At 37.3% G+C, this 16325-nt stretch overlaps 1 protein-coding gene across 1 annotated transcript in view; it reads right to left on the bottom strand.

The window, feature by feature from the left end:
* The window catches only part of CNTNAP2 (contactin associated protein 2), a 1579711-nt gene that overhangs the window by 399035 nt on the left and 1164351 nt on the right, over positions 1–16325 (bottom strand). The window lies entirely within an intron of this gene.

Consider the following 16325-nt stretch of genomic DNA (forward strand, 5'->3'; position numbering starts at 1 on the left):
AATTTTGAAATAACTAGTCTGCTTTTCTTTTCCCTGTCTTTGCATTCTTCATCCCTTTTCTGCCTACAAATCTAATCTCCTCTGCTCAGTTCATCAGAGCACCTTTTCTGTTTCGTAGAATGAGATACTGCCTGATTCTAAAATGGCTAATATTTTCTTCAAACTAAGTTTTGTTACAATCTTATCTTGTGACAAGACAAAGAGCTACCCCTGGAAAGAGAAAGAGCTGACCCTCTGTCACTAGGTAGGGGATGAATCTCTTTGGCATCATTGAAATGACTATGTGAAGGTGACTGTATGTTCTTCAAAGGGAAGACCTACTCTCAACATGGAGCAGGTTAGTCAGTTCCTGTATGCTCATTTATAAAAATCACTTTTTATCAGTAGTCAATGCCTTTATTCATAGAACACACAGGAACTATCTCAGCATGGCTGGATCATCAGAAGGTGAAATAAGCAAGAGCCATTTGATACACAGTGAAGCTGAACTTTCTAAGTACTTCTCAGGGTGCCCTCAGTCACCGCTGGTTATGGAGTTCTCTTCCATGGATGTAAGGTAGAGTTTCTTTACAAAGCAATTAGAGTAATTTAGAAAACAACCATCACAATTAGATCTTAGAATCTAGGCCTATGTCCCCTATGCAATGAAAGTAATTACAGATTCAATTACTCCTTTTCAGTGGGAATAGCTTAGGCCTTTCATGAAAGCTAGACAATTATCTGTTCAGTTTAGACTCTTTCAGAAAGCCCTTGTAACAATTTTGGGAGTCTATGAAAAATGTTCTTTGATTTGCCTTGCTGGAATGCAAGTTCCCAGAGGACAGATATATTGTTTCGTGAAACTTTATAAAATAAACACAAGGAGGCCCTTAAAAGTGACTGGCTTCATGACTGAATAAGTACATGAAATCCTATATTTATATAGAAGTGAACAATCACAAGTTAAAAATAGATATCGGAATGTGTTTAGTATCATTGGTGAGAGATGAGCAAAGTTTTAATGTTGAAGTTCCTTGGCTGCTTTTGAAATATTTTCATTATTACTTTCTGCAATCCAAGTTTTATTTTTTTCTGTACAAAGTAATATTCAACTGGAAGTCTCATATAAATGATATGATAGAGTAAAAAGGGCACAGGACTTAGATCTTAAAAGACAAATCCTAATTTGGCTCTGCATCTATATAAAAGTAAATTGCTTAATTTATCTTAATGTATTATAAACCTTATGCCTATTTTTCATGGAGTGGGTTTTTTTTTGTAGAATGTGGCATTTGAGGAAAGAACCTGTATGGTCCTAAACAGTTTCCCCAGAAGCTAGTAAAATGGTACGCGACATCTGTTTTGGGAGATTTATGTAGCTATTAAACCTTACGCCTATTTTTCATGGAGTGGGTTTTTTTTTTGGTAGAATATGGCCTTTGAGGAAAGAACCTGTATGGTCCTAAACAGTTTCCCCAGAAGCTAGTAAAATGGTACGCGACATCTGTTTTGGGAGATTTATGTAGCTATCACCCTTATTCTGCAGAAGTAACAGATGAGGAATAAAACAGTGCCTGGTAGATACTCAGCTAGTTAGTGTCTGAGCTAGAAAAAAACAGGTCAATTTCCGATATCTGGAGTTTAAAAAGAGAAGATACATGCTTATATGTCTCATGTTCTGCTAAAATATTGGGTCATTGGAAAACTCAGGATGCATGTGTGCTAGAAAAACACAGAAAAACACACATCATGACTTTTCAGATGACCCAATAATACTAGAAAAACACAGAAAAAAACACATCATGACTTTTCAGATGACCCAATAATTTGGATTGATTTTCTTTAAATAATATGAAATTCATTTATTTTTATCATGAAGAAAAATTATTTCACTAGATTAAAAATGAGTTTAAACTATTTCCATTTTACTTTGTCCATCTACACTCATATTTTCCTTAAGTAAGTGTTCCTTATATATCCTAATATAAGGCTTACAGACTCCATGATTAGCAAAGAGGGAGTATGGGATTTGTAGCCTTCATGCCATTTCCATGAGTTTTCATCTCTAGCAATTAATTAAAACTCCTGGCATCTCAAAAGCAGTCAATAAGAAACCTTAACCTTACACTGGCCCAATAGATCTTTAAAAGTTAAAGTAAAGCATATTTGACACAAAATAAAAAGTTATTTGCTAAAAATAATGTCTATGATAATAATGTCTTTGTCTAAACTGATATGCACTGTATTCATGCTGGCAAAAGCCATGTTGTACACTGTCAAGGTGTATAGTGATTAAACATAAATAATAATAAAAAATAGAAGTTAGGGTGTATTATGTGGGTCCTCTCTGTATTTTTGAAGATTTATTTGCAACAAACAAACAAATGCAGGAATCAGAACATCACATGCATGTGATCACTGATGACTCTTCCCTCCTTTGTATGGTTAACCTCCCTTCTCACTCTTGGTCTTTCAGTGGGTTCCTTTAAATGCTGCTCATGGCTGACTTCATTCCACATCATGTCTGGTTCACAGGGCACAAGCATGCATCCTTTCCTCGCAGAATTCTGGAATAGAAGGTCATTGCCAACATATACCTTCACCTTGAAGCTAAACAGAAATGTTCCAGGCTGCTGTGAGTCAGATGTCCTTGTGTCTCTCCAACTACAGGAGACATGGCCCAGTCTCTACTTCATCCATTTGAAGTCCTCGCTCCCTCAGTTCATGATGATGTTGATGGTGGTGTGGGTGGAGAGTACATGCCAAAAACTTTGAAATAAATATTGCCAGTTGGTCTTATAGACGTCTCTAGGAATTGTTAGGCTTTTCTTATGCCACTGAGGAAGGTGATTGGGTAACACTAGCAGACTGACAGTCAGGTTTGGAAAGTGGGAATACTTGATCTAGTTCATAGCGTGGAGAAAACAAAGTATGTCTTCTATGATCAGAAAAAAATTCTAAACCTAGTCAATTTTTATAACATCAAACTTTTATCTAACTTATTCTTTGTGTAAAGTATTGTTTCATGATTTCCATGGGCCTATACAATCAGGAAAGATAAGAATCAGATGCTCCACTCCCTTTATTTAAAGAATTTGGTCTGCTCAAAAGACCCTAGGTATTGACACACTGGGTCTCAGAAGGATGTACAATATACCTTAACTTTTTATTTTATGTGACCATCTTAAAAGGTGCTATTTTTCAATACAAGTATTTTATTTTCATCTAAGAGCATTGCTTTTTCTGCTCTGTTGCTGTTTCTAGAGTCCCTCCAAGTAACACAAATCCATATAAACGATTCTCCTATTGATTACAACCACAATTTTTTCTCTACAAGCAGCACATCATCTTTGACATACTTCGTCACTCTCACTTCATCTCAGCAGGGGTTTTGCTCCCCTGTAAGCACAAAGAACTTGTTTGAAGGTGGAAGTGGTTTCTTTTACCCATCTCTGAATTCTGTAAGGTCCTTAAGATGATCAATATTTGTTTTTATGTTATCAATAGCTCCAAGATGCTATGGCATGTAAACATCTGAAAAAGGCACCTTGGCTACAATAATGAAAAGCACTCACTTTCCAAGATGAGATGGTCCAATTCATATTTCCAAACATCTCTCAGTAACTGGGACAACTGCAAGTCGGGAGACAGCCAAGTAAAGAGCTTAAGATTGCTATAAATCTCAAGCATCAATGAAGAAGGATGAACCAAGGAAATTAAAAATAAATTATCTAGAATTTGGAAGGGAGTGCCCTAAAGTTATGTGGACTATAAACCAAAAAAAAAAAAAAAAAAAAAATAGAGAGCTTTGGAGAGAAAAAAAAAGCAGTCAATTATGTCATATGTTGCAAAATGTTTGATATCAAAAAATTAGTGTGCCCATCAGCTGTGTCAATATGGAGACCCTTGATAGACATATCTCAGAGTTCTAGCAGAGTAATAAAGTTCAACAGTCGATAATTAAATGGAAAATGAGAAAGTAGAGACCAGCCTTAAACCTTTGTTTTGAAGTTGGAATGAAAAAGGGAAGAAGGAATGGCACAGACACCAGAGAAGTTTCAGTGTTAGGAGTTTTTTAGGAGTTATTTATTTATTCATTTTTTAATGTAGAATGGGAACTAAATCAATTAATTACTTTTTATTACATATGTCTACAATCAGTTTGCCAACATTATATTCCAAGCTTGGCAGCAGAAAGTCATGAATATTACTGCCTTATATATACAGATAGCAAATAACTTTGTCCAGAGGATGAATTAAATTGGCACATAATTAGGAATGTTCTGACCACTGCCGAGAAATACAAGTTACGTGTGAGCATCATTTGAATGAAGAGCACCTGGGACTCTCTTTTAGAATCATAAATAATCAAGCACATAGCTTTTCTAAAAGATACTGGCCAATGTATTTTAGGAAAAGATTTTTGGGTCTGCACCCCTGGAGAATGATTCAAAGAAGAACTAACTAGATAATTTCACAGTGCGGTTCTGAGCTTTGCAGTTATAGCAGTCAGCTGGATCTTTGATCTTGATTGGGTTTGGAGAAAAACAGAAATTGAGTAACCCGCTCAGGGACATCCTAAAACTTTAGTTAATTAGATTTTAATAAACAAGGTCATCTCTATTGGCAAACTTACTTCGTAATTTAGAGGGGGAACCATTTATGATGCAGTCAACCTACACAAATTAAGAGACATATAAATCCTCCCTTCAGAAGGGAGGCAATAAAAATCCATCATAATTAATTGAGGGATAGCAAATACCATCAAAGAAAAAAGTGAGGGGCCTGAGCTTGTAGGGCTATGCAGTTCTTGAACAATGCAAAACTCAGTTTAGCCACATGGCGTGAATAAAGTATGTGAGTGTCTTGTTCCTGTGAATTTATTTTTTTCTCTTAGGAGGATCCTGAGGAAAAACTGCCAGATGCTTCTTAGGGGGCAGAGTATCCAGTTTGCAAATAATCTGAAAACAGAAAAAGGAGAGCTACGCAAACAGACCTGTGGAGGATTTAGTCATTCCCTTGAGTTTCACAAAATTTTGATGACTGATCGAATTTACTTCGAGAATGCTGTTATTAGTCTGCTTGGGCTGCCATAGCATGGTATCACAGACCATGTGGCTTAAATAACATGCATTTTCTTCACTCTTCTAAAAGTCCAAGATCAAGGTGTCAGTAGAGCTGGTTTCTGGTGAGGGCTTTGTCCTTGGCTTGCTGAGTGTCACCTTCTCACTGTGTCCTCATGAGGCCATTCCTCTGTGCATACAGGAGAGAGAGAGAGAGAGAGAGAGAGAGCTCTCTCATGTCTCTGCCTTGTTTTAGAAGGGCACTGGTAATACTGGATTAGGGTTCCATCCATCTGACCTCATCTAACCATAATTACTCCCTTAAAGGCTCTATCCCAAATGCGGGCTTTGTCCTTGGCTTGCTGAGTGTCACCTTCTCACTGTGTCCTCATGAGGCCATTCCTCTGTGCATACAGGAGAGAGAGAGAGAGAGCTCTCTCATGTCTCTGCCTTGTTTTAGAAGGGCACTGGTAATACTGGATTAGGGTTCCATCCATCTGACCTCATCTAACCATAATTACTCCCTTAAAGGCTCTATCCCAAATGCAGCCATATTGAGAATTAGGGCTTTCACACAATAATTTCAAGAGCACATTATTTATTCTATAATTCTTAAATATATATTTATTTATGTTTTTACCATAGGGTACTTGCACTCACTGGAGAGACACAAACAGGCAGTGAGAGGTAAAGTGAGAAAGACCTCGCCACCCCCAGGGGGCAATAGCCATGCTGTAATCCCTCTTCCTGCATTCTCCTCTTGGGACTTTGGGCATGCACACACCCCTCCCTGCTGTGATTTTTCAAGCCACCAGGTCTAGCGCTTGGACTGTAGTTGGCCATGTGGGAGTCCAGTGACTTATCCACCATGCCACCTGCTGGCCCAGTTATACAAAACTTTTTAAAGTTTATTTATTTATTCCATGAGTGAGAGACATATGGGGAAAGAAAGAAAGTGATTCAGAGAGAGGGAGGAGAAAGAGAGAGCACCCCCAACACAGTCTTTGTAGCATGATCCACTCCTAGCCCCAGTTAGACCGGACTATACTGTGCCTGGCACAGCTTAGGGAAGTCTCTGGACACAAACTTGCAAGGCTGTGCCACTGTCTGGCCCCAGGTGTGTGTGTATGTGTGTGTATATACATATATGTTGAGTTTTAAAAAATATTAATTTTAGGAAGTAATAATAAGTTTATCAGAGAAAAAAAAGATGTTTGGCTTCCTAAGTGTGGGAGTGATATATTAGGTGGTCAGGAAAGTCATGATGTATTTTTCTATGCTAAAATGTGTCATGACTTTCCCGACAACCTAATACATATTTCATATTTCACTCTTGAAGACCCAAAATACCAAATCATATTATAAAAACACAAAAATCCTTATATCAAATAATATATATTTAACTTAGCTTAACACAGATTCCTGGGAAAGAAACATTTTTTCAGCATATATATTAATATCTGAGAAGTAATGTTTTGCATTATACCAATCTATGAGGTATAGTTTTTGGTAGTCCATGACTTACCAAATGCAGTTTTAATAGGAATCCTTTCCAAAGTTTTAGAATGTAATAGATGAGATTCAGAGATAGAAAGAGAACTCTGGTGAGTCTTTAGCGTCTCAATTATGGATGTGATGCTTGCTGCTGTATGCTTGTTCCAACCACTCAGACATAGTGTGTGTGTTACTCAGGTACTATGATAAAGCCTAGTAAATTAACTTTTCTTCCTTAGGGAAAAAAATATTGAGAAGCTATTCAGCCCAGATATCCATCAACAGTGGAATGACAAATGAAATGTGATATGTTCACATAATAATAATATAAAATGAAATAAAACAAATTATGAGTACATGGAAAAATATCACAAATCTCTAAAACATAATGTTGAAGAAAAAAGTCAGATACAAAAATGTGTATGTTGAATACTACTTACATGATGACCAAAACCAGGCAAAAATGATCTCAAGTAATAAAAGTCAGAATAGCAATTATCTTTGGGGGGATTAACTGGGATTGGGTTCAAGGGAGCTAGCGAGCTGATCATGTACTATATCTTGGTCTGGGCAGTGATTTCATGTGTGTACTAATATGTAAAATGAGTTGCCCAGTGAAGCTTTGCACACTTCCCTCTATGAAATTATAGCTCAAGACAGAAAAGCATTGGTGGCTTATCATTTGCTCTCTAGGACAAAGTGAAAATTCTCATTCCAGGTTTCTTCACAATAGGAACTCAAGTTATCTGTTTTTTCCCATTATTATTATTATTTATACATTCAATCGCTATACATCATTCACATTTTAAAGAGACTTTACCCAGCATGATATACACCTCAGTCCAGCCCATTTGAGAATACTATACACATCCTCACCAACAGATAATAAACTGTATGTGTGTCCCACAAATGTCTTACCTCTCTATTTCCCCCTCAGATTTCCTTTTCTATGCTCTTCCCCTCCCATGCTTTCCTTCAACTTTGTCTCTAGTGTCCATGTCAATGTTTAATGCTTATGAACTCAAGTTATCTTTAAACATTTCATGGGTTCCATGCATATAGACTATGTGTGTGTGATTTTGATGTACAAACCACTTATTTCTCAATATTGCTTCCTTTTATACTTTCTTCTTTTTGCACATGCTATTATTTTTTATGGGAGGTCCTGCCTCTTCTCCCTGCCTAATAAGATCCTACTTACCCTCAAGGCCTTATCTACCTTTCATCTATTCTACAAAATTTGCCTTCACCCCTGAAATATGAATTAATTGCATCTTTCTCTGGGCTCCCAAGCAATTTACTTAGATGGATAATATAGTTATGGTTGGCATAGATTGTGAATTTTCTAGGACCTTTCTGGTTTCAAATATTTATCTCTTTGTCTCTGAAGTACTTTCCTACCAGGTATCTTTATTTTGGGTAAAGTCACATGACCAACAAAACCCTGTCTCTCATAATACAATAGGTTTTATAATTTTTTGTCCTCATTGCAATATCGCCTTCTTCAGAAAAGATCATGTCAATACCAGCAGTTGGCATAATGGCTATGTTGCTGGACTCCCATAAAGTCGATCATGGTTCGAGTCCTGGACCCGGTGGCTTAAACTCACGCCAAGCACATGTGCATGCCCAAGATCCTGTCAAGAGAATGGAGGAGGAGGGATTGCAGCATGGCCTCAGAATTGATTCGCAGAGCACATAAACTAGCATTCTAATTAAATGCACACATTCTAACAAGACCCAAGCATGAATTTATTTAAACACCATTTCTACAAACTAACTTGAAAAAATATTTAAGAACATACTTTTTATAACTTTCAGGCAGAATTTGTCTCCTTATTCATTCAATAAATATCTATCGAGTGTCTGCTGGGTTCTAGACACTACCATTGGCCTGGTGGGAAACACAAAAACTACTAAGTCCTAATTCTAATCTTTAAGGAACATATAGATTACTAGTTTTCTCATGCCTAATTTTTTTCCACAACAGGATAGTTTAATTAATTTTATATTTATCTCCCCATCCTAGCATATCAGGTATTGATCTGTTTTGTGTCTGTTTCTTTTTTACCTCTTTTATGTTGCCTTCCCTATTCTCGTTTTTTCCCTCAGTATTGCAGTTTTGCAGTTCTTTTAAAAATAAAGTTTATGCCCTTTGAATAATTTTAATCTCCTAATTTAATTCCTTTAATAAAGTTCATATTCATCTAAATAGTCATAAGCATTCTTAAGGGAATCATGCATTTTAATTATAACTAGATAATGAATATTCGATTACTGAGATTCTGAAATAAAAATTATAATGCCAGTGAGGAAAATGTACAATATCTAGAATCTTTTATTACAGAGTTGCCAATGAGAATAATTTACTGGGAATAACTAATTTGTTCAAGCTGGTTAAAGCAAGTGCATGTGGAAATAAATGTTTTAATATTACCCAATAGAAATGTTCTCTTCTTTATTTAAAGGAAGACTGTAAAACACATTACTAACATTGCCTTCTCCTTTTGAGGAGATGTACAGTGGTGCTAGATCATAGACCCCAATGCCTAAAATGTGAATGAATGAATGAATGAGATGAAGAACTCCCTTCTTGAGTATCTTTCAATCATCACACGCACTGTTGCTCTGGATATCTTAAAGGACCATACTACAATAGTCGGGGTCAGCAGTTGGCACAATGGCTATGTCGCTGGACTCCCATGTAGTAGTCTCAGATCCAGTGGCTTAAACTCACACTGGGAGTGTGTGTGTGTGCATGCCTAAGATCCTGAGAGGAGAATGGAGGAGAAGGGATTGCGGTGTGGTCATCCCCTCTGGGGGGGTGATTTCTCACTTTCTGTCTCTTTGTCTCTGTCCTTTTGGTGAATGCATGTACCCTAAAGCAAAAAACTCTGGGAGCAAAACAAAACAAAACAAAACAAAACTAAACAGCATACTACAATAGTTCTTGTCTACTGGGCATACAAGAGGTACCTCTCTGACTTCTCCAGGAAATATCAAATGTTTTTGGTATACTGTAGCAAGTAAAGTAGATTAAGAGGAACCGTAACTATTTAGGGGGAAGCAGGAGAGAATAAAATGGATCTTTTCATTACAGTACACTCTGGAGAAAAAATAGACATGATGTTGAGGTAGGCAGGAGACAGAAGGCCAGTACAAGAAAATAAACTAATTGCAAGATGGGAAATTCAGACTTCTCAAGGATCCAGGAAGATCAACTCTGGTCAGTTTTGGGAAGGAGACAAAAGTTTATAGAATCAAAAGATATTTGACTTGAAATACTTTTTACAAAAAAGAGGATACATTGGAATTCTATAATCTATGTGCAATTATCTCCCTGCACATAATTTCTGTCTTCAGTTAACCTCACCAATTTTATGCTTTTTATTATAATCAAGAATTACCTGCATGTAGACTGTTACTTATCACCATGATTTCTAGAAAACAAAGAAAAGTATTATGTCTAGGGCTTCAAGAAAAAGAAACAAAAAAAAAGAAAGAGAAAGAGAGAGAGAGAGAGAAAGAAAGAAGGAAAGAAAGGAGAGAGGGAGAGGGAGACAGAGAGATAGAGAGAGAGAAAGAAAGAAAGGAGAGAGAGAAAGAAAGGGGAGAGAGAGAGAGAGAGGAAAGAGGAGGAGGAGGAGGGGAAGAGAAAGAGGGAGGGAGGGAGGGGCAGAGGGAGGAAAGAAGGAAGGAAAGAAAGAAAAAGAAAGAACCTTTGGCACTTAAATATAGCATCTTGACAAAGAGAATCCTTGGTCACCACCTAAAGAGACCCTAACTCATCCCTGCTCCCTATCCTCTGTACCTCAGTGTGTAGGGTTCATCTTATTGTTAACTTGGGATAGAAAATACTAATAATACTATAGTTGATGCTCCTCAAACTCTTCTTATTCCTATCACTATTATGCATTGTTCTTTATTTTTTTCTTTGTCCATTTGGAATATTATCCTTTCTTGTAGGCTTATTTCTGGCAATCCAAAATGTAGGTGTTTTAATTGAATATAACTGTTTAATAACCCCACTATAAGAGCCAGTTACACCTCCCTTTTATTCGCCTCAATGTTCTTTGAGTGTCTTTGCCTTTTGCTGTTTCAAATTTGACCAGTGGTAGCCTAAAGCTCCCTCATCCAGACCTGACTTGTCCTGCTCATCCATCAGTGACAGATGCTGACATAAGCACCCCACCATGGAATTCATCTGCTACTACCAGTCCTCAATCAAAACTCATTACTTTTTTTTTCCCCTTACCCAAGCAGGAACACAGCATCATGGTGTCCATAAGAAAATCAATTGAACAGCCTAAATTATAACCACCCCACAATTCGATAGTTCTGTTGGGAACCATATTTTGGGAATAGTGTGCCAAGAATGGCTAGTCAAGGCTGTATTTGTAGGAAGCAGTCAGCAATATTCTGAGTCCAAAGGAAAAAGAGAGCTAAAAGGCTGAAGCTTGTTCTTAGGATAATGGGTCAGGCTTGGAGAAAAGAAGTAATTTTGAATAGAACAAGAGGTCACTCAAGTGGTTCTGAGTTATCACTAAGATGGATGCAATGTAAACCTGATTTAGGTGACTATCTTCACTTAAAGTGATGGTGAGTGTGTGAGTGTTTTCTGAACATTGGACACCCCACACATGTCCTTGAAAAATGTCAGAGTCACTGAGCAGCAGTTGATCAGAAGAAGAAAGCAATGGCAGGTGTCCAAGGCCATTGGACCACCTGTGCATACACTCACACCTAAGCCAACCACTAGGAACTCTGAAATAGCCTAACAAATTCTGAGAGTTGCTGAAGTTTCCAGATGGAACTAGAGTAATACAATTCACTATATTATTATTATTATTAAATTTGTGCAGCATGGAGAAATATATATTTCAATGGGCAAAGATAGGAATGATACATTTTTAAAAACCTGAAATCTACCTGCATTTTTGAATCACAGTTTAATAAAAAGTGGGATCTTTTTGTACAGAGTTATGTGCAGTGTGGTCTAGACCTGTTGCACCAGCATCATATGGGACCCTGTTAGGAACACAGAATTATAAGCTCTCAAATCCACTGCCAAAACCCCCTTTTACTTAGCAGTCTCAGTTGACTTATATGCACAAGACTGTAGGGAACAGGAGACAAGCTGATGGGTTAAAAGCTAATCTGGATAGCAGACAAAAAATTAGCAATTTCACCATCTCTATTTTTTTTTTTTTTTACAATGTATGCTTGACTCTTGCAGGTAAATGGGCTTTATTTATGGCAGTGTAATTGGGTTCAAAATATGTTGGAATTTGTATAATAATATTTAAACAAAACTATGTAATATATTATATCTGTAATAGTCTTGTGGATACTTGGTTCTAGATTCATGAATAAACCTATGAAAGAAATTTCACTCCCATAAAGAAAGAAGTACCTACTATGAAATCAATGCATACATTCATCTTTTAGCCAGACTTTCTCAATCAAAGGGCAATTAATACATCATAATCATCTGAGAACCTTGATGGAGCTTGATGTCCTAGAGATTTTTAGGTAGATTATATCTTTGATTTCAAGTCAAGGAATGAACTTCTAGATAACTGAATTCAAACTACTAATTACATAGATGAAAAAAGTAATCTCTAGAAAGAAACAATCCTTGCTTAAGTTCACAGCATACATTACTATTTCTTCCTTAGACCTCTTTTATACAAAATATCCAACTTGATTCTATGAAAGGTCTTCGAAAAGTTCACAAAATGCCTATTATAAAAATATGCATACATTTCAAAAGTTTTTGTGCCAAAATAAACTCATACTTTCTTTTTTTTTTCATAAATGTGTTAAAGTCTTTTCTTATTGGTATACAATACAATGTTTGTGGCATTTTAAATTGACTGTGATATCAGGTTGTTGGGAAAGTTATGATGTATTTTCCTATGATTTCTATGCAAAATGCATCATGACTTTCCCAACAACCCAATAGTAATTTTAGAATTGCAAAATGCTTAATTTCTTAGTTAACTGAAACTGTATATGTGATTATTACAATTTTGGACCACAATGACCTACAAGACTAATTTTTCCTTTTCATCCAACTGCACTGCTTTATCTACTTACTCCCATGGTGATAACATTGAACAAGTCATTGTCTTTTCAAAAAAAAAATTTTTTTGAGAGGTTTTTGCTCTAGGGTGTGTGCTCTCACCAGAAAGACAGAGAGAGACAGAGAGAGGGAGAAAGCAAGAAATCATCCCCTGGGGGGATGGCTATTCCACAATCCTTTCTCCTCCATTCTCCTCTTGGGATCTTGGGCTTGCTGCTTCAAATTTTACCAGTGGTAGCCTAAAGCTCCCTCATCCAGACCTGACTTGTCCTGCTCATCCATCAGTGGCAGATGCTGACATAAGCACCCCACCATGGAATTCATCTGCTACTACCAGCCCTCAATCACATGCACCCAGTGTGAGTTTAGGCCATCAGATCCGGGCTTGAACCATGATCGACTACATGGGAGTCCAGCAACATGGCTATTATGCCAACTGCTGGTCCCGTCTTTTCAAGTTTTCATTTTAATTATCCTAACTTCAGACTATTGCCTTTAACTTTTCAGTTACTTACTCTGATAATACTGGTTCACTATTTCAATATTTGTTTTACTGGAACTTTCAATTCACTGACTCTCCCATTTTTTCACTCTTTATTATCCATGTCCTCATGCCCCTCCTTAATTAGCTTAGATTCCAAGGTCCATTAGTATTATTGCTTCTTTGGAAAACAAATGAACAATCTCAGTTACCTCCATTATATTGTCAGTAAAACCCTCAAGTGTGTTTAAATCTTCCAAGTGTGTTTAAATCAAACTCTGCTAATCTATGGACTTTCTGTTTTCTGATAGTCCCAATAATTTATCCTAGTCTCTTTCACTCTTTTCCTTTGATCAATTCTTTCCAGTGATCTCTACTTATACCTCAAATATCTTTTCTCCTTTCTGCTTCAGTAAGTAAAATCACATGGAAATCCAATTCTGGAAAATCCAGGTATTCTTTTAATGTGTTTAAGCAGTAAAATTTAATTGGAAAAAGCAAAAAAATGGCACTGAGCAGTCACACTTCACATGTAGACTACAAATACCAAATGAGTCCTTATTCCTGCAGGAAATCCTACTACCTTCTCTTGTCAAGTACACCTCTAAATCTTCTTTTTAAACCTTTAGCCAACATCCTTTTCCTCTGCATCATCTCTTATTTCTTGGAAGGAAGGAAGGAAGGAAGGAAGGAAGGAAGGAAGGAAGGAAGAAAGGAAGGAAGGGAGAAAGAGAGAGAAGGAAAGGAAAGGAAAGGAAAGGAAAGGAAAGCAAAGCAAAGCAAAGCAAAGCAAAGCAAAGGAAGGAATAAATCAATCCAAGAAGAATTAAGTTATTTCCCTGCCTCTAATTCTGTCTACATCTGGGTCTGCACATACGGCCCTTTCCAATATAATGGAGGAAAAGTCATTCTAATGTGAGGCCAGTCTGCCATTCATTCCCCAGATCCCATGGCCTCTTGACTGATCAAATTCTTTGTTTTTACCAGTGTACTATATTACATTTTTCTCTTCAAGTTTTCTCTTTCAGTTGGGTCATGACCCCCAACATAAACGTATCCCATGATATTTCTTTCCTTTTATCAGAGAGGTTTTTGCTATAGGGTGCGTGCGCTTGCCAGAAAGACAGAGAGAGACAGAGAGACAGAAAGCGAGAAATCACCCCTCAGGGGAGATGGCCATGCCGCAATCCCTTTTCCTCCATTCTCCTCTCGGGATCTTGGGCACGCTTGCACACGCGCCTGGCATGAGTTTAAGCCACCGGGTCCGAGACTCGAACCATGGTCGACTACATATGCCAGTTGCTGGTCCCATAATTTTATTTATTTATTTTTTTTGAGAGACTTTTTGCTATAGGGCGCGTGCGCTCGCCAGAAAGACAGAGAGAGACAGAGAGACAGAAAGCAAGAAATCACCCCCCAGTGAGGAAAGCCATGCCGCAGTCCCTTCACCTCCATTCTCCTCTCGGGATCTTGGGCACGCATGCACACGCGCTTTCGGTCTCTCTGTCTCTCTCTGTCTTTCTGGCAAGCGCATGTGCCCTATAGCAAAAATCTCTCAAAACACACACACACACCCCATAAAATTTCCTTATCTCCTTATCTCCCTGATCCTTATATCCCTATGTTTATTATACATTTTTCTGGTAGGTCTTTTGAGAAAAAAAATATCTCAGGAGAGCTTTATATTTTCAATATTCAACTTTTTACTTAAGAAAAACAAGAAAAGGCAGAAGTTGCTTCCAGTAAAGGTGAGTTTGGCAATCTGGATCAACTTTTCAGTCAAAGACAATGTGTGAATGCTGAAGAAAATATAAACATGTATAAGAGCTATCTGTTTTTGGAATGAGGGTGATGGAAGCTTCATAGAATGAATTCAGGAAGGTTCCTTCCTTTAGGATCTTTAGAAATAGTTTGAGTAGAATAGGGTTTAGCTCTTTTTTTTTTTTTTTTGAGAGGTTTTCACTATAGGGCGCGTGTGCTTGCCAGACAGACAGAGAGAGACTGAAAGACAGAAAGCGAGAAATCACCCCGCAGGGGGGATGGTCACACCGCAATCCCTTCTCCTCCCTTCTCCTCTTGGGATCTGGGGCACGCACGCACACGCGCCCGGCGTGAGTTTTAAGTCACCAGCCCTGGGACTCGAACTGCGGTCAACTACATGGGAGTCCAGTGACATAGCCACTACACTAACTGCTGGTCCCGGGTTTAGCTCTTCTTGAAAGATTTTGTAGAATCTAGAAGTGAAGCCATTGGGACCTGGGCTTTTTTTTTGTTTGTTTGGAGACTATTTATTACTGATTCAATCTCATGGCTTGTTGATCTATTCAGACTTCTAATGTCTTCCTGATTCGATCTTAGTAGATTATATGTGTCCAATAATTTGCCCATCTCATCCAGGGTATCTTGCTTTTGGACATATAATTGCTCATAGTATTCTCTGATGATGTTTTGTATTTCTGTTTTATCTGTTGTAATATTGCCTGCTTCATTGTTGATTAGATTTAAATGGTTCCTTTCTCTGTTCTTAATTTATCTAGCTAACAGTGTGTCAATTTAGTTTATCTTCTCAAAGAACCAGGTTTTGGTTTCATTTATTTTCTGTATAGTACATTTATTCTCTATTTCATTTATTTTTGGTCGAATATTTCTTTCTCCTGGTATTTTTGGAATTTTTTTGTTGTTGTTTCTCCAGTTCTCTGAGGTGTGTTAAGTTATCTGTTTGCCACTTTTCCATTTTTTTCCTGTGCGCACTAATTGCTATGAACCTCCCCCTCATGACTCTTTTGCTGTGTCTAATAGGTTATGGAAACTCATGTGCTCATTATCATTGGTTTTAATCAATCTTTTGATTTCATTATTAATTTCTTCAGTGGATTTGAAGTCATTCAAGAGTAGGTTGTTTAATTTTCATGTGTTTGTGTATTTTCAAGGATTCTTTCTGTAGTTGATTTCAAGTTTGACTCCATCATAGTTAGAAAAGTTGCTGGATATAGTTTCCACACCTTTGAATTTGTAAAGGCTTGTTTTGTGCCCTATCATGAGGTGAATCTTTTGAAAATGTTCCATGTGGGGAGTAAAGTGTATATTTTATGATTGTTGGGTGAAATGTTGATACTGAATGGGGAAAAGTTCAGTTTTTCTACTAAAAACTAGAACAATATAAGGCTGCTCACTTTCTCCACTCCTTTTCAAGTCTTAGTCAATACAATCAGACAAGAGAATT

This window comes from Tupaia chinensis, unplaced genomic scaffold, assembly GCF_000334495.1.
Source record: "Tupaia chinensis unplaced genomic scaffold, TupChi_1.0 Scaffold000010_1, whole genome shotgun sequence".
Classification (NCBI taxonomy): Eukaryota; Metazoa; Chordata; class Mammalia; order Scandentia; family Tupaiidae; genus Tupaia; species Tupaia belangeri.